We start from the raw sequence: 26825 nt of genomic DNA, 5'->3' as shown, positions 1-26825 counted from the left end.
CTGGGTGCCAAAATACTGTCATTCGTATAATATTCTCAATTCTCATTACACCCTGAAGAGCAACTTGGTCTTATTTTACAGAAAACAGTTGGGATGTGGAGAGGTTAAGTGATTTGTCCTACAAAGATTTAGCCTGATTCAAGGTTCCTTCCACTAGACTACTCTAATAGTAACACTTACATAGTACTAAACAATTAAATTGGTACTGGAAAGATATTTATGATTTTCTTTTGAACTGGTTTACCAGTAAATGGAAAACACAAGTCCTTTTTTTGCCAATGGGAAACGGGTTACTTAATTTTAGAGTGTAGTCATGTAGTTGAAGTGGAATTTGGCATCCTGAAATATGCCAAGAGAAATAATATTGGATAGAAAAATAAATTCCCCTCTAGGAGAAAGTTCAGTACGAATGACACGAGGAAGCAGTTCTCAAAGAAAGGAATACAAATCCTCCTGATAAGCATTTAATTTCACAAATAGTCAAAAACCTAAGACTTAAAATAACAATAAGCTAATATATATTCATTTCTAAATGTGGGTATATGTAGATATGAAGGTGAGGGTTCAGAAAAGTGAGCAATTGGGAAAGCCCATAGAATAGAAAAATACTTTATGGAGGCCAAACTAACAGCATAGAAAAAGCTAGAAAAGAGTTAAGCGCCTGGGTGGCTCAGTTGGTTAAGGATTAGACTTTGGCTCAGGCCATGACTTCACTGATTGTGATTTCGAGCTTAGTGTTGTGCTCTGTGCTGACAGCTTGGAGCCTGCTTTGGGTTCTGTCTGTCTGTCTGTCTCTCTCTCTCTCTCTCTGCCCTTCTCCCACTTGTGTTCTGTCTCAAAAATAAACATTTAGAAAAATACATTTAGAGCTGTAGAAGTACACATTCTTTTTCTAGGATTTCACAGTAAAGAATTAATCTGGGGTGTACAAACAATTTAAAGATGTTTATTGTAACGTATTTGTCATATTACAGAGCAGAAACTATGTAAAGAGAGACTTAAAATTATGGTAATCCGTTAAATAAAGTTGTTAAAATTATCTTCACGGTAAATATTTACAAACCTGGAAATACATTGTAAGTGTTAGATGAAAAAAAATCAAATTATTGAACATTATATGAAATATGTCCAATTTTTCAAAATAAAAAACTCAGTATCAAAGAGGTTGGAAAGATAAATTTAAAATGTTAAATTTGTGGTAGAATCATTTTTTCTCCTGTATGTTTACATTGTCAATATATTAGAAATCTGAATTATTTTAAATTACACAGAGAAAAAAACCTTTAACACTATTTTGCTCTTAAGAAAAACTGCTTCTTGCAGGAAGAGTTTAACTTCCTAGTGCCAGATTTAAGAAAAAAAACTATTTTAAAATGTAATGTAAAAAGCTAAATTGTAGGAAGTGATGATTTAGCTATGTATATAGCAAATGCAATATTCAAAGTGGCCAGTGGTTAAAATACAATGTAGAAAAAATATTAAGGTATCATAGAGGTTAATACTTTTATGGTACAAAATGAGGAAAATCAGGATTTTTGGTTCCCATGACAACTTCCCTTTGTCCCTTATATTCTTCTTAGTAGGACTTTAATTATGCCTATCTCTAGGTCTATAAATTGATACAGATTTATCAGATTATATAGTGAGATTGTCTACCATACTGCATAAACATAACGATTTTTGGAGAAAGCACTATTTCCATTTAAGTATTTTATAATAATCACATGCAAAGTTAAAAAACAAATAGGAGAGAAAGGTAAAAGAGGGGCGCCTGGGTGGCTCAGTTGCTTGAGCTTCCTACTTCAGCTCAGGTCATGATCTCACAGTCCGTGAGTTCAAGCCCCGTGTCAGGCCCTGTGCTAACAGCTCAGAGCCTGGAGCCTGCTTCGGATTCTGCGTCTCCCTCTCTCTCTGCTCCTCCCCTGCTCATGCTCTGTCTCTCTCACTCTCAAAAATGGATAAATGTTAAAAAAAATTTAAAAAGGTAAAAGAGATGCTGAAAATATTACTTAAAAAAAAGCATTCAAAGGCAGAAATGCCCCAAAATGAAAGTAACTATTGAAGTAATTATCATAGAGAATCCAGCAGATACCATGGAATATGTTAGAGTGCATTTTTGAGATGGAGGGCAGAATGTAGTGATTTTATTCCATCAGAATTTTCCTTGACCTTCTGTAGGTGTAGGTGGGAATATAAGAGGATGCCATGTGAATCTCTCCCTTCCTTTCAGAAATGAGGCCCTTAGTTTCAGAGAGTGCTGCCTAAAGACAGCTCAGAGCTGAGTGATCTCTCCTAAATGATTTCCCTTGACTGGAGGGAGCTGCCACGCCCAAGGTTAAACCCACTTCCCCAGGGACAGCCCACATCCAATTGATGAGTGGATGCTGGTATAGAGGCCTGGCCCCTGCCTCAGTTTTATCTCTGAAGGGCCGTATAGGATCAGATAAAGCCTGTGGTGACTGCACCTCAGTTTTTCAGAAACTCGCTTTGCCCAAACCTGCGTTCCCAGTTTCCCTACCCAGGAAGCATTCCCCAGCAAGCTACATGAGACCCAGAACAGCTCCCTAGGAATCTGACCTATGGACCTATGGCACCCACTCTGGAAGATTTTTTTTTGGGGGGGGGGGAGAACTAATGTCGAGGTTTCATTTAAATTCTTTCCACACCCAAGGAGTTTTAGGCAGTAAGTGAAGTCTAGCAGCATTATACAAATCTTCCACAAGTTTGCAGATGTTTGAATGTCAGGCTTAAGGTATATCTTCTCTCTAGTTTAAATAGATACTTTCTCTTGAAGGAAGGAAGAGGGAAACTGGAAGTTATATAGTCCCTCTCATGGCGATGACAGCTGACTTCTGGCGATAGTCCCAGTAAGAGGGCGACAGATGAAAGGTTGTTTTCAGACCTTGGAGCAAATGGAAGCACAGCAGGCCACCTACCTTCATAAACCATAAAAAAGTACAGGCTCCTGGGCCTTTTTCTTCTTTTCTTTCCAAAGTAGATCTAGTTGCCTCCAGATTTTACGTATTTAGCCACAAAAGCCTCCTAAGAGGTACAGGGAGGATTTTGCTTTAGAGTGTGGTTCTCAGGCAGTATTTCTCATAAATAGTGTTGCACATTGAATATAAGTGGCTCTGCCTGCCTTTGAGTATAGAATCAGCATCTCTCCCCGACCCTAAAAATACCACAGTACGAACACTGAAAAGGTGTGTAGATTTTTATAATGAAAGTGTCTTTGGAAGAGCACAAGCAGGAAGGAAATACTGAACGCTCACCAGCCGCGTTTCCTAGGAATCTACTTATTCATTGACTTACTGGTTTATTGAGATTGAAGCATGACTGACCTGCAAAGGGCTGTACATATTTAATGTATGAAACTTAATGGACTTGGTAATAAATGTACACCCAAGGAACCATCACCACAGTCTCTAGTTCCTGGCTCTGTACAAAGTGCTATATGCCTTCTGTCTCCCTTCTTGTAAACCTGTTCCTCTGCAGCCCCTGAGTGCCCTATTGGTTTTCCTTCTTTCTCTATTTCTCTTTCTCTCTCCTTCTCTCTGATCAAAACTCTCCTATTCTCCTTATCTTTTCTCTTCTTCTTAGTTTCTTCCCTTCAAAGGGGAGAACAAAAACTTGTTGTTAGGTCTCATTTACCATGTACCAGGCACTTGATGTATGTCATGAGTATCTACTGAACCTTATGCTTTATGTGAAGGCAGAGAAAAGGAGAATAAGACCCCGATTCTCAACCTCAAGGCAGCCCTTGAGTTTCTCCTAGCTGTCTTTTCCTGCCATTATGGAAACCCAATATGCCCTGCTATGGTATCTCTTGATACCAATAGTGGCAAATTGCACATCACGGTCATCTTCTTGACGTAGTGACACAACTAGAAACATGACCCTGATGGCCAAGCGGCAGATGGAAAAGCATGAATAAGAAGTAACAAGTAGGACCAGGAATTAGGAAATTTGGATCCAAAGGAAATAAGCAGAGAAAGGTACAGATGTGAGGCGCTCAAAACAGTAGAATAGCAAACATTTGTATTAAAAACTAGAGATCAAACTTTTTCAATGGCCAGCTACTCTTAGTAGAGGTTGGAAAACTTTGATTTATCAAGTTTCTTTTTTCATATTTTTAATGTAAATTATTTCTTTTAAAGTATAATTTGGTTTTCTAGATTTTTTGGTGTTCATCTTCTTCCATTCTTGTTGCCCCAGGACAGGCAAAAGCCATTCCTCAAGGTCCATCTTCCTTAAAGGTGGAAGGATACTGGTTGTAATAAGAATTTGATTATTCTCCCATCTCACTCTAGTTTTGATTGTGTGAAAAATAATGTTCTATGTCAAAAAAAAGTCACTACTACTCAGGTATATTTCCAAGTTAGCCCAACTTGTTCAAAATCATTCTTTTCTTTTTTCAACTTTGTTTTCTCTGAGGAGAGACAGATCTAACCCTGGATCCCGCAGAAGTGGGAGGTGGGTAGGAGATGTACTCAAGATATGAACCCCAGTCCTTACCCACTCATAGCTCCTTTTCCATGAAACTGTCCTGCTCACAGACTCTAATGATGGGCAAGAGTCTAGGTAGAATTCATGGCCATCCCTTCTGCCATAGTCACAGTGGATTTATGGAGGGATGAGCACTTGACTCAAGGGCAGCTCACTTAGGTGCTGGCCTAAGGCCAATGACACTATTTGGCATGAAAAAGTGAGTGAGGCACATAAGATTGTCTCCTTTAGGAATTGAAGCTATGAAGTACCTGGAAAAAACTGAGGCATAGAGAAGAAACATGCTTATTGTCACAGAGTTAATAAGTGGTGAAGCGAGGCTTCCAAACACCATGACCGCTGTTCAGTGCCATTTGTGCAGTTACCCTGCTTTCTTTGGCCTGGTTTCCAGGTCTGAGTTTATCACATAGTATACTATAAAAACTAATATAATAATCTGAGTAGTTTCACCTTGTGATCAGGAAGGCATCATCAGAAGCAAAACCTACTGTGTAGTTCACTAGGCTTGGTAGTTTGGGGAATATTTAAATTTATAGCCAGAGTCGGTAAGTTCTGTTTCTAAGTCTGCCCTGCAGTCATAATGAAATGTATGTCGGAGAGTGATAGAACCGATCATACAGAGTGATCTAAAGCCTAGAAAAATGCCATGGAGGCCAACTGACAGATGAGTATTTAAAACATTCAATTAAATGTATTTTTTCACATTTTTGCATCTCAGAAATGGGAATTAGCCTTATAATCTATGGCATCTTAATGTCACTATTGGCCAGGCTTGTGCACTCCCAATCTGCTTGTTATCCCCACTGATGTTCCAGTCAACAAATCATTTAAAGGGCATTTGAGGAAGGAATCTGAATCCTGGTTGTGGTCTTAAAGCTTTCTACTGTAACCTTACACAATTAAAACCAGCAGAATGAGAGTCAAGTGTCTTGGAAGATTCTGGAAGCATTAGTGGAACAGCATTTAAGGAAATGCTTTAGCCAACACTACTGGTAGCACAAAGGTAAATGGTGCACAAAAAGAGATGGGCATCATTAACTCTAACTTGAGAACAGGTTTAGAAATTTAGGAACATAATAAGCAATCTATTGTGCTTTTAATTTCCTCATTTGTATGCACAAAAGTGACACAAAATAAAACCTAAGTCTGAATGATTTTTCGATAAGTACAAAATAAAAATTCAAGGGATATGAAACTATTTTCGACATACTTTACTTTGTAGCATTTTTTCTTGGTAGTATATAAAATAACGACGCATCTTGTAATTAATGGTTTCTTAGAATACATAAAATATAAATTTCCTACAGAACAAAGAGAAAGCGTTAGCATTATTTACAAATAATGTATTATAAAGCAATAAACTTGATAAAATTTTTAACAAACTGAGTTTCTCATTCCCGGAAGATCAATCAACACAATTATATTTAGCAATTGAAGGCAATACGAATTTCAGAAGAACTAACTAAGATAAAAATAAATCCATGAGCCAAATGGAAATTAAATTTATTGCTGCGATATCTTCCCCTTCAGACCTATAATACAGACAAGAAAAGAATGGAAACAACTAAATTATATCCAATTCAAATTCCAAGTACTGAATTACTGTAAAATGATACAGAAAATCAAGGGGTCTTAAACAAAATTGAAAATTTCCCACCTACAGTAGGGAAATAAATTTTGAAAATTGGGATAGGACAGAATTGTCTCAAAGCATGTAATGAATTCACAAATTTAATAGTGTTTTTCTAATCTATTTACTGTGTACCCATTTCTCTATTAATAAAATATTGTTGTAGTTTTAAAAGCAGCCATCTATTTAAAAAGCACCACTCAGTTGAGAACTTGGATGACTGGAAGGGGCCTCCTAAGATTTTGTTAAGCATGTCAGAATCATAATGAAGAAAAGCTATCAAAATTGCCTTTAAAATGCATTATAAATATGTCAAATGTATTTTGCAATGTTTTAGAAGTTGTACAGTAAGGGTCAAAATCTCTTAAGTTTTTTTTTGCTACAGTGGTAGATGGGAAAACCTACCGAGGAAATTGATCTTTCATGGATCAATTTAAGATAGTTTTCAGCAACAATGCTCATTGTGTACAATATTAATTGAAGTTATCTCTCTTTAACTTTTGTATAGTAAGATGCTAGATGCTTTTGGCAGTGAATGAAGAGATACAGCTTAGCTGGATCAAGCCAATTGGCTCCCAAAATGTTTTCTATAGAAGCTACAGATAGATAATTTGGAATTCCCATCTTTCATTGCTTTGCTGAAACTCAGCTCTGAACACTTGCTGTTTCTGAGCTGCAGGCGCTTGAGAGAAAATCTAAGCTTGCAACTCAAAGCCCTCTTTTATCAAACTGTGCTCAAACTGTCATTGTTTTGTCACACAGTGAAGCAAAGCTTTAAAATCGATCCATACCACAGTTCAGATTGTGGTAAATATGATGAAAAATTCTGCAGTCTACAGTTAGAAATAGTGTATTAATAAATAAAAAGAATAACCCTTTATAAGCCCATAGCATTAGCCAGACGTTTTTATACGAGCTTTAAACATAGAAGCTCATTTAATGCTCACAAAATAAACCCCGTGAGTCAGGCAATATTATTATCTATTATAGATGAGAAAACATGCCAAAGGTTGCACAGCTAGTAAGCGCTGGAGCAAGGATTTAGAGTGAAACAGGCTAGCTCCAGGGTCTATGGAATTCTGCCTCACTAATAAATGAATAGATAGATGTTGAATGAATGAATATATTGGATGACTACAATGTGTCTGACATGATGATGCTAGGTGCTTTGGATAAATTTCAAGTAGTTCATTCACCATCTGTATGCTTGGGGATGCATACAGATGGTTAGAATCCAATGTGTTACATGCTGTAGTAGAAATAATTCTAGGAGGCTACAGAGAGAAGATACCACCAGATAGAAGATGATTCAGATTTAACTTATCTGATTATAGTGGGGCCCAAAGACTAAGTTTATATGCTAGATATATGTATGTATGTCTATGTGTATATATCAGATATGAAGTATAGAAAGTGATGATTTGGCTTATTCTTCTTCCTAAATTCTGTCTTCTGTTGTGTGCCAACAAATTAACTTGGGCACGTGAAACCTGAATGAACAATAGACACATTTTACGATATAATAAAATAATGTGTCAATTGCTCACCTAATCAGTCTTTCTGATTTAAGACAAGCCCTATTTTTTTCAGCTCCTTATCTCTACTCATGGGTGAACTTTATTAGTCCCCCCCTACTCTCTCTCTATATATATACATACATATATAATCATGGTAATCTCATTGTTTTTGCCTGTGGTTGGCTTAGTCAAGGAAGGGCATGTGATCCAGTTCAGGCTGTTGTGATAGGAGAGGAAGTCCGTTGGGTGATTTCTGAGGAAATTTTTCTAACTCTTAAACATATATACACAGAAAGCAATCTCTTTTCTGCTGGTGGTGGTTGCGTTTGTGTGTGGTACTTGGAAGTGCTTGCAGTCATGTGTTCGTGGGAGAATCCAGCGCAGAAGGCTGGTGCTTTACAGATGACGATACTAAAAGTTGACAGCAGTCAAGACCCTCATGATGCTGTGGGGCTGCTATACTAGCTAAAGCTACCACCACCATGCCTTGGAACTTCTTGCAATGGGAGATAATACCTTTTCCTTATGGTTTAATCCATTTTGTGTTGTGCTTGTTGTTGCTTGCAGCCAAAAGCTACGATATACAAATACTTTATAATCTGATTTCCACAATAACAAAAATAAAATTTACTTTTTCTATTGGTTAGCGTTTTTACTATGCTGTGCAAGCTTGACCCCTTAAAACCCTTTACCTGTGTGTGCCTTTGACCCCCTAGTTTATGGTTATCAATAAGTTTAAGAGACACTCATTATATTTTCTCCTATTTAGAATAGGGCTGTATCTTCCCCACATTGTATGAATTGAAATGAAGATGATTGTCCTATATCCTATGGTGCTAGGTACATACAAACAAATGGATTTAAAATAGGAGAAAATTGGTTTTGGTGATTGGTTTGATCTAATTTAGAAGATTGGAAAGGTTAAGGTAGGGTTCTAATTTTGTATATGGTATTCAAATTAAACATTCTATTTTCTCATGTGCCCATGATTAATCAAAGTTTGCATGAGGGGACAGTGACCAACTACACCTTGATCTGCTTGGGAGCACCTAGTAAGTAAATCCAGGGAGTCAAATGTTTGGAAAGGATATTTGAGAGGCAGATAGCCTATTACGTTCATTATGTAGCATAGTCTCCAAGTGGCTCTTGGTGGGTTCCTTTTCTTTCACTGCTGCTTTCCTCCTTTGCTTTGGTCTCTTCATAAGCAATGGATTGTTTTTGGTTTCTCCAACAAGTCAAGGTGTGATAGAGTTAGAGATACGTTGATGAACTTTTTTCGTGTCTTCTTTCATCTTGACAAACCCAGATCATACCGCTTTAAGAAAGTGAACTTATGAACAGATTTCCTATAAAATACCATCAAGTCACCATCCCACATGTAAGTAAACATCATTGTGAAAAATAGGACTTTGATAAAATTCATTACCTGTGGATACTTGTAAACTTTCATTTTGGCCAAGAGTTGGCTTTAATGACATTTCCATCTGAGTGGCTGGCTCAGTAATAAGACTTCTGAATATAGCACAGTGTGCATGTCAGATCTTCAGAGAAGGAGTTCAAGGAGGTCAGTGTGTTAGTTTGCATTGAGAAGCATGATCTGTAAATACTTGCTTATTTGCATCATGAGCCAGCATGCTGGCTTACTGACAGCAGTATATGGAGCTAAATTGCCTTTTTATTTCATATTCAGAATTTCATCAAAATAAAGTCATTCTATAGGCAATTCAAAGATCTTCAGGCCTTTTTTCCCCAAACTTATTGATCAAAATTTAATATTTATGACATACTAAAAGAAACTGAAAAGTGATCTAAACTACTTGGGCTGAATGTACCCAACTTCTTTGAAAGTCTTTTGACTTTCAAAGTCTTTGACTTCCAGTCTCAAGATACCATATTACCATGACTTTTAAATGTTAAGCAGAAATCATCTCAACCTCACTGTAAAACAACAGATACAGGAAGATTTGCAGTGTTCCCTGTAGTACAGGTCAAGATCATTGATGACTACAATGTCAAGTTTTTTTCATCAGTCTGGTTATAAACTATGATGAATTAGGCGAAAATTTGTATTTAGCCAAATGTTTTTTTCTTCCACGCTGTTAATATACAATTGCTTTTCCGTAAGATGGTTAATATCAATACCTAGAATCTCAATTATTATCCAACTGGCTAAGGAGACATTTCAGAGTGAGGGCACACTGTTACAAATTCATAACTAGATATTACATTACAGATGAACTAACACTTTCCCTAAGATAAAAGTGTACTGATAACATGAATAAAATATGAGTGTTGATTTCAATCATCTAAAAGTCACCCTGTATTACAGAAGGTGAAATATAGAATAAAAATAGGAGTTAGGACTTAATAAAATTCTGCTTGTTTACTGGATATTTTTTCATAGAAATCACTCAGGGGCTTTTGTGATCAAGGACAAAAATCACTGGGAAAAACTATCCCTGAAAACAAAACAATGTGTGCAAGCTTTATGTTTAAAAAAAAAAAAAAGACAGGAATGCTAGCAAAGCATTCTTAAATGGAGTAAAATTAAAAGCCAAACTGAAATATGAGAGAGACTTTTAGAATGCCAGCTTAAAATCAGAATTTTCCAGGCTAGAAGTAGACAGAAGAGGGAAAATGTAGCTTTACTAGAAAGTTTACAGCTGCAAAGATGAAAATAATAACAGCATACCTAAAGGAATGCATTTCCAAGTTTTCCATGTTAGAATAGATTAAGTTCAATTTTGGAGAGAATCGGTAATTGGAGGGTTGATTGAGCATTTCGGTAGTGAAATATGGAGGCCTGCTTCAAATCCAAAGTGAATATAAAACCTACACAATATTGGGCACACATTGTTACTGAATCTCTTCTTTCACAAAATGCTGACAAGGGAAGAGCGAGAAGGCAGCTGGTAGAGACAAGACAGATATAGAGCATTCAGTGTTGAAAAAGGGCAGCATGCAAAATCATGCTGTTATTCATGATAACAAGTAAAGAAGCAAGCCAGCGTTTTGCAGAGCGTGTTGGAGAAAAGAAAAGTCTCTGTAGAAATCAGCCGATGGAGATGGCACTTTATAGAAGTCCATCATCAAAGCCTGAATACAGTTCTGAGTGAGAACACAGCATTCTAGATGAGGTAAGAATGGCGTGGCTTTGAAGAGGGTAAAAGAATGGAGGCAATAAACAACCGTGGGGATCTATCCTGTCCTTGAGACTTCTGTCTTGGCCATGCTGGTTAAAGACTATAATAAACATTCAGTGCAGGATGCTTGGGACTTGATGTCAGAATGGCAGCTGATAACAGAATGTCAGTGTACAAGGCTTGTAGTTTCAAAATTTCATGCAGACTTCCCCTTTCTTACAGTGGCCAGTCTCCATGATATCTGTGCATTTACTGTTTTGCATATATAATTTAGACCCAAGTGTTCTGCTCTTAACAAGCAGATTGAAAGAAAATGACTTCAGTCTTTAAGTACTGTCTTTATGAATAGGCCTAAAACAGAGAAAAGCTTTAACAATTTCTCTGCATGTGACCATTCTGTCATCTCACACTTACGTCTTCTTTCTCAAAGCTTTTGACTACATCTCTACTCCCTTGACACTTCTCACCATAGACATTTATGCTATTGCAGAAGACAAAAAACTCCTATAAAACTAATGTTCAACTTGATTTAGGCATGAAATTCTAATACTGTCCAGAAAGGAATCATGCTGTTTCAAAATAATTTTTAGTGTAATTCTACAAATAAAGAAACCATTTATATCAATAAAATACTTGTTTTCTGTGTATGGCATAAAATCAATTTATATTCAAATATTTGGCTACTGCCAGATCAATGTCTTTTAGAGAGCTTAGAAACAAAAGTACCGTAGAGATTAACTGTGAAACGTTTTGCTCTATGAAGAACAATAAAACAAAATATTAACAGGATCGCAAAGCAATGCTGACGAGAACGCTTTGGGAGCTGTGGGTCACTTCTGAATTAACAATTTTCTACCTCTGTTCTTGAAATTGATGCTTCCCCCCACCAACCCCGGTCTTATTCATTAACTAAAGGATTAGTAAAATTAATTAGAGCGCAAAAGTTGATATAAGTACTAAACACCACAGACAAGGAACTGAGAGTATTAATTTGCTTTCCTGATGGTTAAGTCCTAGAATTAAATTAGAAAATGGAACTTTATCACAAATTTCTACAAGATTTTTACTTAAAGGCTAGGAAAACTTGTGTGAGATACGATGAATTTTTTTCTTGTTTTGGTTTAGAAGTTTAATACTTAAACTTTCTGTTGGTATTGTGTTTTTTTGGGGGGGCGGTGATAGTGATGTTTGTTTGCCTTCATTATTTCTTTTTTTTTTTTTAATTTTTTTTTTTCAACATTTATTCATTTTTGGGACAGAGAGAGACAGAGCATGAACGGGGGAGGGGCAGAGAGAGAGGAAGACACAGAATCGGAAACAGGCTCCAGGCTCTGAGCCATCAGCCCAGAGCCCGACGCGGGGCTCGAACTCACAGACCGCGAGATTGTGACCTGGCTGAAGTTGGACGCTTAACCGACTGCGCCACCCAGGCGCCCCTGCCTTCATTATTTCTTAGCAGTCTTATTTGTATCAAAGTTTTTAGCAAGAAATTATTTATTCATCAAAGTAACAATTCTTTTTTTTTTTTTTTTTTTTTGATGTTTGTTTATTTGAAGAGAGCACGAGCAAGCAGGGAAGGGGCAGAGAGAGAGGAAGAGAGAGAATCCCAAGCAGGCCCCATGCTGTCAGCACAGAGGCCAACGTGGGGCTCAAACCCACGAACCATGGGATCGTGACCTGAGCCGAACCAAGAGTCGGACACTTAACTGACTGAGCCACCCAGGCGCCCCAACAGTGCTACCTTTTAAAAAATATAGGGGCGCCTGGGTGGCGCAGTCGGTTAAGCGCCGACTTCAGCCAGGTCACGATCTCGCGGTCGGGGAGTTCGAGCCCCGCGTCGGGCTCTGGGCTGATGGCTCAGAGCCTGGAGCCTGTTTCTGATTCTGTGTCTCCCTCTCTCTCTGTCCCTCCCCCGTTCATGCTCTGTCTCTCTCTGTCCCAAAAATAAATATAAATGTTGAAAAAAAAAATTAAAAAAAATATATATAAATTTTCTCTGAGGAATTAAACTTGAGTAATTCTAGGTCATTACTCTCAGGATGTGTTTGGCTCTTAAATATTATGCATACACACTGTTAAATAACATCAGTATTTTATTTGTTCCTTTGCTGAAGTCTGGGCAAACTAGCAGATGTGTGAAACTGATCAGGGATTTATATTCTGGGTTGAGGTAGCTTTGATCATTATTAAGTCAGGATAGGGTAATCTCTGATCTTAACACTTAGTAAAGTCATGGCTTTAAATTTCTTCTTATCACTTGCTTTAAAAGAAATTGAATTCATTATTAATGTTCTTGACCATTTTCCTTACCTTCTTTCTGCTTTCTTATTCCCTGGACCAGAGAACCCTTAGTCTCTTACTAGGTTTAAACTTGCAGATTTGTCTGCATGAGGTAGGACTTTGAGTTCACTTAAGCCAGGCTATTACCCTTGCTCCACTGTGATTTCTAGCCCTCCCCTGAATTTTACATTATGATATTGCAACAAAAACTAACTCCCATCAAGTTCTCTCTCTTCAAGTTGACTCGGTTGTAGGTTCATCAGTCTCCTAAATCTTAGAATATTCCTACATATTACATCCTTCTACATATAAATTATCAAGTAAACACAGACCCCAAAGAAGACACCAGGTTGCAAGTGAATGTTTGCTTCCAAAAATTTCCAACCTAAGACCCATGGAAGGGGAGTTACAGAATTGCATCCTCTAATTAACAATTTTGAGCTTTTCAGGAACACTTCAGCCACATCATGTCAAAGCTAAAATCAGCAGCCTTCCAAAACCATGAACACAATTTGACTGGTTTTGACAGTCTATTTATTAATTGCTGCCAAACTATAATTATTACTGCATTAACGTCACCTGTCTGCAGAAGAGCAGTGTCAACTAAGCATCTGCCTCTAGAACTGGAATATAAATTGCTTTCTTTAGGTTTTATCACTGATCTTTAATGTTCTTAATATTTTCAGGCAATTTCATCTACAAACTCAAATGAATTATAGAAACTGGAACTAATTGTTCCCCTAATTGACTGACTCTCTTAGCTCCTGTTGTGTGTACAATGCGTGTTATCCCGGCCGTATGGAGCTACGGGAGGGAAAATAGTAATCACAGAGCAATTAGTTCTGATCTAAATCTCCATCCCCGCCCCCACCTCTGAAAGGGAAAATAGCCTTCCCAGAGGTTAAAGGGACACATTTCTTTGTAGTTGTTGCTAAAGGAAAATAAATATGGGTTAGACTGATCCCCCCCACCCCACCCCCCCGCATAGAATTTAAATTCTAAATTAGGGTTCAGTTTGGCAGGAGCACGCGGACATTACAATTAGGACTAGTACCCCTTGATCCATTCACAGTTCCACATACCTCTGTGTCTAAGGTCCGCACATGTTAGCACAATGAGTTCTATATTGGTGTGCTCTAACCACCAGGTTGAGCAAAGCATATGTGTTCACAACTGTATTTCCTTTACCCAATACTCGGCACATAGAAGCTGTTTAATAAATATTTGTCAAATGAATGAATGAATAGGATTTACAGCCTCCCAATATAAACAATACCAGCAGTTCTAAATTATTCATGCCACCGGAGGCACTTCTCTGTAAGAAATCCATAGATAAAGCAGTTAAACTGAGATACATAGTTTTAGCCTTGCCTTCTATAGCCTTCCATAATCAAATAAAAGGAAAAAGTAGGAAATTTGATTTTTGTATTTGTATATTTTCTACCCTAGCTCCTCCCAAGTTGAACTGCACGAGAAGGTTGATCATGTGATGGAATTGTAAATTTGGTCCATTTTGAACTGTCACGTCAAAATCTTGCCTATCAGTCTTTCCGTACCCTCCTTTGGGCATCCCTTTTCCTCCCCATAATCAGTTCCAAAGCCTGATGACTATGTGGTCACCTTCTCGGGTGTCAAATAGTTTCCGTGTTTCTCTGAATGTCTGTATTCTCACACTGCTCAACCCCAGCTTATTTGTATTGCATTCTCTTTTCCAGGGTTATGTCTTTTTATTTGAGTTACATGATATACAAGGGATAACACTGAATTAAACGTTTGAGAGTCCGCAGTACTTAACACAAGAAAATACAGCATTTCTTTTTAAATAAATATTTAAATAAATACAGCTGTAATTTTCATTTTGGTGGAGTGAAAAATCAAGTGAAAAACCTTGAAAGCAGATTATAGACAAGAGTAGGAAACAATTAGCAAGTTAAGGAAAGGAGGCAGCAAACACTTTTTCAAACATTTTCATATTTTCTACAAATGTAGATAAGGTGCTACAGAAGGTTATATCAGGCGTCTACATCTTAACTCTTTTCCTTTTGGAAAAGGCAGAATCAAAGACCCAACAAGTAGAGGACAGATTTCATTGCACAATCTGACATGCCCTTACAAATTAAAAGGGATAGCAATAAATATGCAAAATGGGCTTAGTTAACAATGGGGATTTCCTCACTTATTTGTATTTTAATCAGGGCTCCAAGGTTAACAGAAGTGGTGTTATTAAAGTTTAGCAAAGTAGCTTATTGAAATGCCAGTTTTATATCTATCTTCCTGGCATTAAATCCAAGTAGGCAGGGTTCTGTAGGCAAATTTGACCTCAGCATTAAGGCATTCCCAGCAGCTGGGGACTGGTTTTGCCAGCTTTACACATCAAAACAGAAGTTTTGCATGAAAATGATTACACGTATTACCAAATACGTAAATACTGATAGATTAAGGAATGTGGTTTGGTTGAATGATGTGCACACGCAGAGTTATCTTTTTATTTTATAAAGTCTTCATAAATAAGACTTTAAAATATGGTTGTGTGTGTGTGTGTGTGTGTGTGTGTCTGTACACACAGATTCATTTTCTAAATTTTTTTTTTTTAACGTTTATTTATTTTTGGGACAGAGAGAGACAGAGCATGAACTGGGGAGGGGCAGAGAGAGAGAGAGACACAGAATCAGAAGCAGGCTCCAGGCTCTGAGCCATCAGCCCAGAGCCTGACCCGGGGCTCGAACTCACGGACCACGAGATCGTGACCTGAGCTGAAGTCGGACGCTTAAGCGACTGAGCCACCCAGGCGCCCCCAGATTCATTTTCAAAACGAGGTCCTTGGAACAGTAGTAGCAGCAGCATTACCGGTAACTTGAAAATGAAACTTCTCAGGCCCGTTCCAGATCTACCGAGGGTAGAATTCTGCAGCCTAGTTTAACAAGCCCTCCAGGTAATTGGGATGCATGTTTATCTTTGAGAACTGCTAGATTAGTTTATAATTAAAGAGAAGCAACATCAACCATCCCCCCTCAGGAGAAAAAAACCCACAAAAAAACAACTCAATTTTTTTAATACTACATGGCTTCTAACTCAGTGATTATTGCATCTAGATCTCACACTAAGAATGGTGATCTCTTTGAATGTTGTGCTGGATTTACTGAGATGGGAAAAATTAGCCTACTGAATTTTATGGTGGGCTTATTTTCAAGGGTTAGACTATAGATACTTTAAATTTTTTTTTTTCAACGTTTATTTATTTTGGGGACAGAGAGAGACAGAGCATGAACGGGGGAGGGGCAGAGAGAGAGGGAGACACAGAATCGGAAACAGGCTCCAGGCTCTGAGCCATCAGCCCAGAGCCCGACGCGGGGCTCCAACTCACGGACCGCGAGATCGTGACCTGGCTGAAGTCGGCCGCTTAACCGACTGCGCCACCCAGGCGCCCCTAGACTATAGATACTTTAGGCTTCAGATGCTCACCCCGCATAAAACACTGCTATTCCAAATGAATTTAAACACGTTTCAATGCTTAGCAGGGACTTGAAATTCAGGGCTCAACAGAAGTTAGATTATTACCATAGTAAGAGTCTGTGAATTTTGTAGCCAATTATACTTTTACTTGAATTCCAATTTTCAAACTAATCTGAGGCTCTGTAGTTCTAATATGCTCTATGGCAATTATTTATGAGAGCATACCAGGATTTAAAAATACTTAAGAAGCAGGGACAAAGAAAACAAAAGCAAAATATATACAAAAAGCAAAAATGCTCTGAGATTTGAAGCAATGAATAAGAAAGATATTTAAAGTTAGCTTCATCCATTTTTAATGTATTTATACAAAATAAGATATATTTTGGTCACGTTGTTTTGATGGATCTTAATAGTAAATGAAAACATGGAAATAAGTAACTTAAATTCTTTAAGGTAAAATATTTTAAAGCGAATTTGAAATAAATTCTTGGTATGAAACACCCCTAAATTTCTACTCTATTAAGTAATCCGCCATATTGATAGAAGCCCGAATTCCCCCAGTTCTGGCAAACTGTCATCTGCAAACTCTGCCTCTACGTAATTCTAGACTTGTCTTTTTAATGTTTCAAGTTCTAAGTCAACCCTTTCCTTCTCCTCTGAGCTAGCCCAGTCAGAATTAGTTAATTTATTTTCCTAGTATTGTGTACCTCTAGCGACTACTGCTTCATATGGTATTTATTGTTTACACCTGCTTTTCTCAGATTGTGTATTTCCTGAGAGTCTGGCAGTGGCATTGTTGTAGCCTCTGAGGTATGGAACAATCCTTGATATAACAAGGATCTTTAAAAAAATCATTTCTTGGACTTACTTTGTTATGCTCTGTGTTTTTCCTGAAGCTCGTTTGAAAGTTACAGGGATTCTGTCAGGCTATTAAGAAGTCATTCGGAATCTTCCGTGTTATGTGGAGCCAGATGTAGGGTCACTTGAGAAGAGCTTACCTTAGTTTAGGTATCATTTGCCAGTTTGAACATCCACAGTTTTGAAAGGAATCACCTGATTCTAGAGAAGCATTTATGAACAGCGTAGACAGTGGTATCAAATTATGAGAAAGGAAGGAAGGAGAAAAAAACCCCACTAACTCTGTATCAGAGATCAATGAGTCTTAATATTTGAATCGATGGTAAATGCACTCAACATTAATCAGTTCTTAGACCCTGGGGTGATGTTTGGGGCAGTCCCTATGTCCTTCCAGGAGTGGTGGAGACACAGTCAACAGGCAGGTCCCCTGAGCAAGCCAGAATGATTTCACGAAATATTTGACCTTCAAGTAAGATCACTCAGCTTGGACTATGGGGAAAAGGTCATATTTGTCACCATCAATACAGGTGTTTTTTCTTCGTTTGCATCTTCTTCTTTACATGCTAGGCCTTCACATTGTAAACTTTTGGACCATTGACGGGTGAAGCACTGATTTCACCCTCCTATGCATTTCTTGAATGAGCACCTGAGCCTTGAATGTTTTATACATGTGATCTGTGTGGTCAGACTCTCTTCTGACGCTAGTGATATCTGCTCTGGCACCCAATGAACTAGGTGGCCTTGATGGTGGTAGGTGGTGGGTGTATTGAGGAAGCGGCATAGCAGTGACTTTCCTGTTTCCCCACTCTTTCATTTTAATTCATTGGGATTAGAGATCTTGGTTCTTTTTGTCTTTCATAGTCTCTTTTTCATGAACACACACACTCTTCTTTCTTCTTCTGCATAGTCCTTGCTAGGTACTTCATATATTTTCAGGCTTTCCATTCCTTCCTTTCTTTCTTGCATGCCCACCTTCATTTCTTATTTTGCCAGAGTTACACCTTTCTCTTGCTCATTTAACATCAGAATAATGCTAGTGATACACATCTAAAAAGAACAAGTGATAGGAATTGGAGTGAAAATACCTTTTCACCCTCAGATCTGACTCTATTGTTGCCTTTTAAGGAATTTGTTTTTTAACTTCTTCAGGTAGAATGAAACTTTTCCTTCTGTATAGTTATTATTATATATATACAGCTGTTGTTACATATGTGTGTGTGTACACACACACACACACACACACACACATATATATTACTTTGTACTTAGGGTATTACATCATTTTGCTTATGGAAGTCATCATTTTATCCCTTAACTTGTGGTCATTCAAGTATATGTCCCATCTTCCATACTAAATCACCAAGTACCTCACAGTTTGCTGTGAGGATTAATTGGGGAGATCTTATGTATATGTGAAGTCCCTGGGTCATCGTAATGCCCAGTACAAATTTGTTGACAGCAAAAAAAGAAATCACTTATCACTCATTTTTGGAGTCTGGAAAATGTTCTAAACGTCTTAAAATCTCAACTGATATCTCTACCTTACTATCGTGGTATAATGAAACCTACACATCCTCATGTATATGTGTATCGGGAGGTAGAAGAGAAGAAGAAAATGTTAATTGCATAGCAACTAAAATGTCACATGTCACATTGTAATTGCAAATATTCTATTAGTAGGAATCATCACTGCTAAGAATTGTCTCTTCTTTATTCCACAGGCTCCTCATGTACTAGAATCTACCACTCAGAACACTATTTCACGTGTGAGCCTATGAACAGAAAAATAGATATTTATACATATATGCTTGATGAGTAAAGTTTAACAAGGGAAAACTCTCTTTAGTATGTGTGCCTAGAGATCAGAAGTAGCTTTATCAGATCCATCATCAGGTCATTCCTTATTTTTATCATTGGCTTTTGGTAAGATAGTAGTGACTTATGTGGAGATACCCTGTGATTAATTTGAATTTAGCAATAATAACAGCTGCAAATGTAAACAATAATAGGATACCTGAGAAACAAAGCAAAGAGTTTGCATATATTCAGTGTAAATTAGGTGCCAATAATATATGTGTTAAGTAAGCAACTAAGCTCCTGATCTTCTCTGCTCTGAGACTCCGTCCGTTTCTCATCGGTAAGTGAAAGGTAGAACCTTCTGTGCATAATTAGCACCAGGAACATGAACGTGTTTGCTCTGGTAAGTACCTGCTGTCATTATTAGGGGCATAGACACATCTCTGTGGATAGAAACATGTAATGGACCACTGCATCAAAAGAATGTTTGTGGGACACGAAGTCCTGGAAAGAAGGAGCAACTGGGAGTAAATGATCAATGGCTGTGAAAATTAGCCTTGCAAACAGAACTAATGAAAAGCTAGGCTTTTAGAATCTATCAATCCATGATGTTCCTGAATGATGGCTGTGAGTGAATGAATATAAATCGCTTTCCGAATGAAGGGCATATTGTCTAAAATAGCTGAAAGCCATTTCTCGGAAAGAAGAGAATTAATCTGGAGAAGGAAACAGAGACTTTTCCCAGTGTGCTGGTATTGCACCCCGAGAGGCTGAGAGCTGAAATGTATCAATTTCACATGTTATGACTTGCACCATCTGTGGGAAACAGTGGGGTGCTAACTCTGGCTTCTTCCATTTGAAATGAAGAGGTGTGTGCGTTTTGATGTAGTTTCTTCTACTGGGGTCTCATGGGCCTTACAACATTAATTTTATCTGGTTTTAGGTGAATTTAAACAAGTCTGAGCTTCCTGAGAAACTTGATCCTTCGTATGTGATATTCAGAGGAAAGGTGGGTGGGTAACACCTTGTGGTTTGAAAACACTCTGACTTTCTGGGTGTGCATGCTGAAAAAATATATACCTAATGTCTCGAAGTTCACTGGCAGGTTTGGTAAAGAATATAAAGCACATACGGATCATAAAAATGATTCAGGAGATGGAAAGGTGGATCTTTATTAGGATCCAGTGCAACATTTATTTGGGTATTAATCATCTAGACCGAGGGCAGAAAACTCTAGAATGGAAAGCAGTATGGCACAGTGGCCTCTTTGGAAAACCCCTCCTAGTACTTTTTTACTTGTGTCTGTGTGCTTAGAGAAGCTTTAGCTTTCTCATCGGTAATCCAAGGATAAGTATACCTTCTACATTATGTTATTGAGGGACTTAAATGAGATTTGCAAATGAAGGACTTAATGTTTGGCCCATAATCACTTGATAAACATCAGCTATTCTACAAATACTTAAAATTATGTTGTTCACATTTTTCAAGTATGCATTTTTCAAGTATGTTTAATATATCAGTAATAAAACATAGCCCTTAGAATTAAACAATAGCTAAAAACCAGTAGAAGCTAACTAAGCATTTATTTGCTATAACTTCTTCCAAAGTAGGTACTGCAATGATCTTATAGATGAACAAAGTAAAGTATGATAAATAGCTTGGGTAGGATCACACAGTTAGCAAATGGGTACAGTTCAAATTTAAATGAAGACTGTTGCAGAATCATTTCAGTGATGTCTACATCCAACATGGGGCTCACATTTACAACCTGAGATCAAGAGTTGCACCTTCTACTGACTGAGCCAGCCAGGTGCTCCTGTTACAGAACCGTTTAAAAAATATGCTTGAGCTTTCTAATTTTAGAGGTGGAAAATAACATTCAAAAAGGACCAATTGCTCCCAAAAGTTAGAAAGCTAACCATGGCAAATCAGGCTAAACTTTGGGTTGAGTTTCAACCTACTTATCTTTTTTATTCAATTAGGTGTTTATTTTTTTCTCCATTAGCTGTACTCAGTGGAAGTTGATGCAACCATCACAGAAGAGAGAAAGCTGGGTGAAGAAAAATATTGAGAGTTTGAGGATCAAGATTTTAAAAATAGGGTTAGTGACTTTTGGTTTTTCAGGAGACAAAACAGAATTCTCCCTACTCCTCTATGCATTTTCATAAACTTGGAAAATTTCCAGTTTTCTTTCCTGGACATCTATCTCATACTTACCTGATTTTTACTGGAAGGTCTACCATTACTGATTAATTCATTTGGGTTTATTATTTCCTCCCTTTATTTTTTGTGGTGGGAAAAAAAGCAAATTCTTTGAGTGGCGTTATAAGATAATAAGACCTTTCAAGTTAGAAAAAAAATGTTCGCTAGAAAGCCACATGGGGTCTATAATAGGAAATGTGGAATGAAAAAGGTGAAACAGGACAAAGAAAAGTGAAGCTTTATTTATAGCTTTGCCTAAGGTCAACTCTTGTAAAAGAGTTGTTTTAACACATACTTGCCTCCTCCATAAGGATGCAGTAGGGGTGAAGGAAGTCAGCATAAGTGAAAACAATATGAATCCTTAGAAAAGGGTTCAAAATCCAAATTATACCCTTTCTTTCTCCTTAAAAATCAATTCGGTGTGGCCACTTTCAGAGAAGAAGAAATTGCTTTTGAATCATAGATCTGAATTCTAAAATCCAATCAAAAACCTTGCACTCAGATGTTCCAGATACATTTTTTATAAGTTTCAAATCCATTTTTCATAAGGCCTAAAATGGAAAAAAATCTGTCATTTGTAGAATGTCTCTATTCTAAAAATATTTTCTGGTACTTTGGGCTTTTCACTATATTGCATGCTATACATTCTTATAAATCTCTGGATGAGTAAGGGAAATGGAATAGAAAATTGTTTTAAAGAACAGCCCAGTAAATATAAAAGTTACAAGACATCAATATGCCATGAATAAATTATTTGCAATTCAGAAGGAGTAAACTGTGTTGTATGTGTGGGACATTTTTAAAAAAAGATGATTTCTTTCCCATTGGGGTCCTATATCTCACCGAAAGAAATGTGGAACTAATGAAACATGACATTCTTTAAATAATATAAATGAGAAGAATTAGAGAAAAGAATTAGGGGAAAGAGACAAAACGTGAAGATTAGCTGGTGCCTTCCAGTAGCTGAACAGAGGCACAGGGGCAGGCTGTCTTGGGGGTAATCATAATTACATATTCTCACGTATCAAGGAGATTCTTCGTGGACTGGGGAAGTTTCTTTTTTGTTCACTACCAAATATGTCCTCGTTGAAAAGAATCCTGGTCCGCCCTCTTAGGAAAAGAAAAAAAAAAAAAAAAACAATCTACTAGAACAGTGAGAAAGCTATTTGTAGGGCTCTTACTAATCTTTCATGAAGCCCCGGCTGCTGTCTCCATTAGACACCAAAAATAACATGAGGCAATACATGAATATGCAATGAAATATTAAAGCTGCTCGCCAAACTGGGGGGGGGGTGTCTCACTACTACAATAGGGAAATTACCAAAATTAATGTGACTTTCTAAAATCCAGCAGGAATTGAATCCCAGGTGCTTGTCAGCTAGTGAGATGCGAGTGATAGACAGGCATAAAAACTAAAGGAGAAGGAGGAGGTGCTGTGAGTATTGCCTTCTTAACCATGCCTACGGCACCATGACAAGAGAGGGAGCTGTTCCAGAGCAGCTGCTGCTACGACCTCCCTATGATTCCCTCCGTTATGCTCAATGACTTTTAACAAGTTATTTTGGGCGCAGTTCCTGGGCTCCATCCACTATATATAATATATACATATATATAAATATATATTTTATTCTTCACTGGTATAGTGCCACTTGAATGGGCTTAGAGAGTTATGTAAAACAAACCAGATGGCAGCTGCTTGGGGTTTGAGGCACCTTGCGCTGTAAGGGGGTGTAGAGAAAAAAAGAAACAACAAAAAAGCAAAAACCAAATGCAAACACAATGTTTAGAAGAGATGACTGTATTTTTTTCAATCTATTAGCAAAACACTCCTAAAGCTATAAATTGAGTAGACAAATGTTCAGTAAACTTTTAAGTGAGACCCAGATTCGATGATCTTTTAAGGAGGAAAACAATAATAATATTTACTCATCTCCAAGAACTGATGTGTCATCACAGCTAAAGGGCCTGTTAAGTGTTTTAACACGACTATTTTTTTGTCTTCTGCATGGACTCAGAAAACATGAAATTGACATCCACTAATTATTCATTTGCAGCGAAAATGAATCTCAGGCCTTAATTGTCTACTACTTAGAAGATGACAAATTACATTTTCAGGAGGAATCTGGCAGGAGGAAGTGTATCCCACAGCTAGTACGTGGTGTGGGAAGTGAGGAGCTGAGGGTCCAATTCCGACTTTACCACTGAATGGACATTTCATTTAATCTTTGGGGGAGTCAGCCTCTCAGAGACATTTTTACTAACTAAAATGGACATCACGAATACAATTATTTCCTTTCTCTCAAAGAATTCTAAAAGTTTCATTTCTTTTCTGGACCTGAAGAGAGTAAGAAATTAAAGGTCACATGAATAAAAACCCTGTCACAGTAGATAAGTTATGGGAAAAGGAACACAATTCCAATGTTCTTGTTCTACATTTGAGGGAAGAAAGTGCCAAACTGTGTAGAACTCAGAACCAAAGTCTCCTACACTCTCTCCACATTCTGCAGGATGGTTTTTTTTTTCTTTAACAAAGTAATGGCTTATGTGCAACAGATAAAAATAAAATGCAAACTAACCGTGGGTAGCATGTATGTAATGAGGAAGTTTGTGCGCAACTGATAAAGTGAGCGTGACTGAATTTTATGCTATGTCAGTTACAAGTATTTTATACTTGTGTAAAATCCAAGGGATTCTAGAAAATTACAGGCAAAGGAAGAGTAAAGTTCTGGGAAATGTGAATATGAGGGGATCCCTGAGTCTCAAAAAAGCCCTGTGGTTTCAGGGAAAAGGATACAGAGGAGTTTGTTGAACAAATAAAGATGATATGTAAAAAACTATAAAATAAAATGAACCCTTTTTGAGCACTAAAAATGTCAAAAGATTAAACACTTCAACTCCTGACATGCTGAAGGGTTGCACCTAAATTTCTGTCGACCAAAACTTTTGAAGATTTTAAAAAATACCTGTCACGTTATCTAGTGGAAATTAATGGAAATATAGCATATACCTCAAAAAAAAAGCATGGATAGTTAACTTGCTGTGCAATATCTAATCATTAAATGATAACTTACTTGGTTAGGTAAAACTGATATGTATTCATTGATATTTTCTAACCAGTTTTTTACTATATACTATTGTTAGACATCTTTTGTCTAACAGTATATAGCTGCTTGTATTATTTACTTTTTGGATGGGTGATTCTTTCTTTCTTTCTTTCTTTCTTTCTTTCTTTCTTTCTTTCTTTCTTTCTTTCTTCTCTCTCTCTCTCTCATTCACTCTCTCTTTTATATGCATTTCTCGTTTATCTCCAATAAAGATGTAAGCTTCTTGAAGAATGAGATAATTCCTTCTGCAGTGCAAACTTGTTTAAGAAGATGTTGTGTGGCCATTTATTATCTGGGTCCTCTGAAGAAATCTAGCAGAGAAGGGACATTGGAAAAGTGGGATGTTGTTTTGTAAACTATCACACTAGAATCATACCAACATGCACCTACCCTCAAACATGCCCGATTGACTTTACCATATTAAACATGATTGCCTGGAAAAATAGTCTGGTTAGATAAAAATGCAAGTGGATAGGTGAAGAGTAAATAAAGTGGCATTTGATTTTTATTATGATAGTCCCTCAGTATCTAGTTGTCATTCAAATATATGATTCTTCATAAGCAATGGTGATTGACTTACTGGGAACACGGTTAATTAGTCATTCACAAATAATAGGAAATGATGTCTGAGGTCCACTCTTGAGTGTTACTAGTGCTCTTGACGATCAGTAGCTACTGACCAAAATGTCAGTTCACAGTAGAGGGGACCTGGCTCTCAATATATTTTGATGCTTGGTGACATTTCTGTTTGCTAGTGAAGATGTTCTTTCTCTGTAAGGACAGAGCCCATGTAGTTTTATGTCAGGAAGGAACAGGAATTCTGAGATAGAATCTTCAGAAAAAATGTTCAACCTTTACTAGTCTAAAGAGAAATATTCAGTTTCTAAATTTTAATCTTTCCTAGTGAATCTAAAACAGAGTGTGCATGTTAGAAAAGATAATGTCTGGGGCCAGTGGGGTGCAAAATAAATTTCCATTCCTATGCTTCTGTGCCTGGGTAGAGAGTAAAGTTATTTTATTAGGGAAAAAAAGTTGAAACATAGAGTTTAAAAACCTATTTAATTTTGGTCAATTTAGACATCCTGAATACTGGATATCCTTTCTCCAATTCAGTTTAGGGTGATACTGAGTTGTATCTGCAGAGCTAGAAGACACATTGAAGACAACAATTTGGTGGTGACAGTAGCAATGGAAAAAATCTTTAATACTCAAATTAATCTCTAAATGGTGGGCGAGGGAAGGCTTGCCGATGGTCACATGGCCAGAAACTGGCAATACTTACTTAAGACTCATCATTTTCATGTCAGATACTAGCTCAGACTATTAACTCAATACATTACTAAATCCTACCCTTGAAAAGTTAAGTGAGTTGTCTAATGTTACACAGTGGTAAAGGTATAAATTCCATCTGGAGCTCAAATGTTGTTAAGTGATGGTTCATAGCCTGTCGTATAGTTATAGAAATAGAATTATAATCAGAAAAGTTTACACAGCATTTAAATGAAAGGGAAAAATACAAGTGAATTTTGGACTACCAACCAAGGCCCCTGTGAGCTTCCTACCGTATGAAGTAGAGTATTGATAATGAGTAACAGTCTAACTTCCTCCTTGTTCTCATGATTTAAATAAAAAATAATTATTGGCTATTTCATAGCAACATAATCCCTGTGTGGGAAAAATACTGATCCATGCAGGCAAAACCGCAGAACGTTGCCTCACCCTGGGAGGTTTGTTGCTTCTGATATTTTAGGAAAGGTGGCTAAAAAATGGTGGCTGGCAGAGGCTGAGATTTTGTCCTGCTGTGAGCTGCTGAGGGCACAAACACACTGGAAAGGAGTTGTAATTTGTGGATTGTGCTGAGCTTCGTGTTATGAGATTTAAAAAAATGAAGTTGTTTCCTATAATTATGCCCAGCAGGCATAGAGCTTACTACCTTAGTGCTTGCTCAAAAACTTTAGTAAGCATTGATTGACCCTTGAGAACAGCCCAGAAAACAAATAGAAGGTACGGATGGATCTCAACTGAACATTGTGTGTTTACCCATGGAGCAAAGAAGATTAGAGGAATGAGCTTGAAGGGAGATCTCTGTGGTCAGAGGTAGGAGAGGCTGTGGGAGCATGTGGTTCATGTTCCTCTTTTAAGAGAAAACCTAAGCCACATGGGCTCTTTAGTCTACAGCAGGGTTCCTCTGCCTTGGCACTGTCCAGTGTGGACTGGAGAACTCTTTGTTTGGGAGGCTGTTCCGTGCATTGTAGGTTGTTTCACAGAATTTTAGATGTGAGTAATGGACCAGTTGTGGCAACCAAAAATGCCACATATTGCCCTAAATTCCTTA

At 37.4% G+C, this 26825-nt stretch overlaps 1 protein-coding gene across 3 annotated transcripts in view; it reads right to left on the bottom strand.

Moving 5' to 3' along the window:
• Window positions 1-26825, bottom strand: part of SYT1 (synaptotagmin 1) — a 554862-nt gene that overhangs the window by 214929 nt on the left and 313108 nt on the right. The window contains exons 1-2 of one of the 3 annotated variants that reach the window (XM_045464187.1): window positions 16217-16222; window positions 4543-4549 (exon numbers count right to left, since the gene is read on the bottom strand). The exons of the other annotated variants lie outside the window; for them this stretch is intronic. The gene's annotated coding sequence lies outside the window, so the exon portion shown is untranslated. Of the gene's footprint in view, window positions 1-4542; window positions 4550-16216; window positions 16223-26825 lie in introns of those variants that run through there. 3 annotated transcript variants of the gene reach the window in all.

The sequence above is a fragment of the Leopardus geoffroyi genome, chromosome B4 (genome assembly GCF_018350155.1).
Source record: "Leopardus geoffroyi isolate Oge1 chromosome B4, O.geoffroyi_Oge1_pat1.0, whole genome shotgun sequence".
NCBI classification, from domain to species: domain Eukaryota; kingdom Metazoa; phylum Chordata; class Mammalia; order Carnivora; family Felidae; genus Leopardus; species Leopardus geoffroyi.
This window is presented reverse-complemented; position numbering and strand designations above follow the sequence as displayed.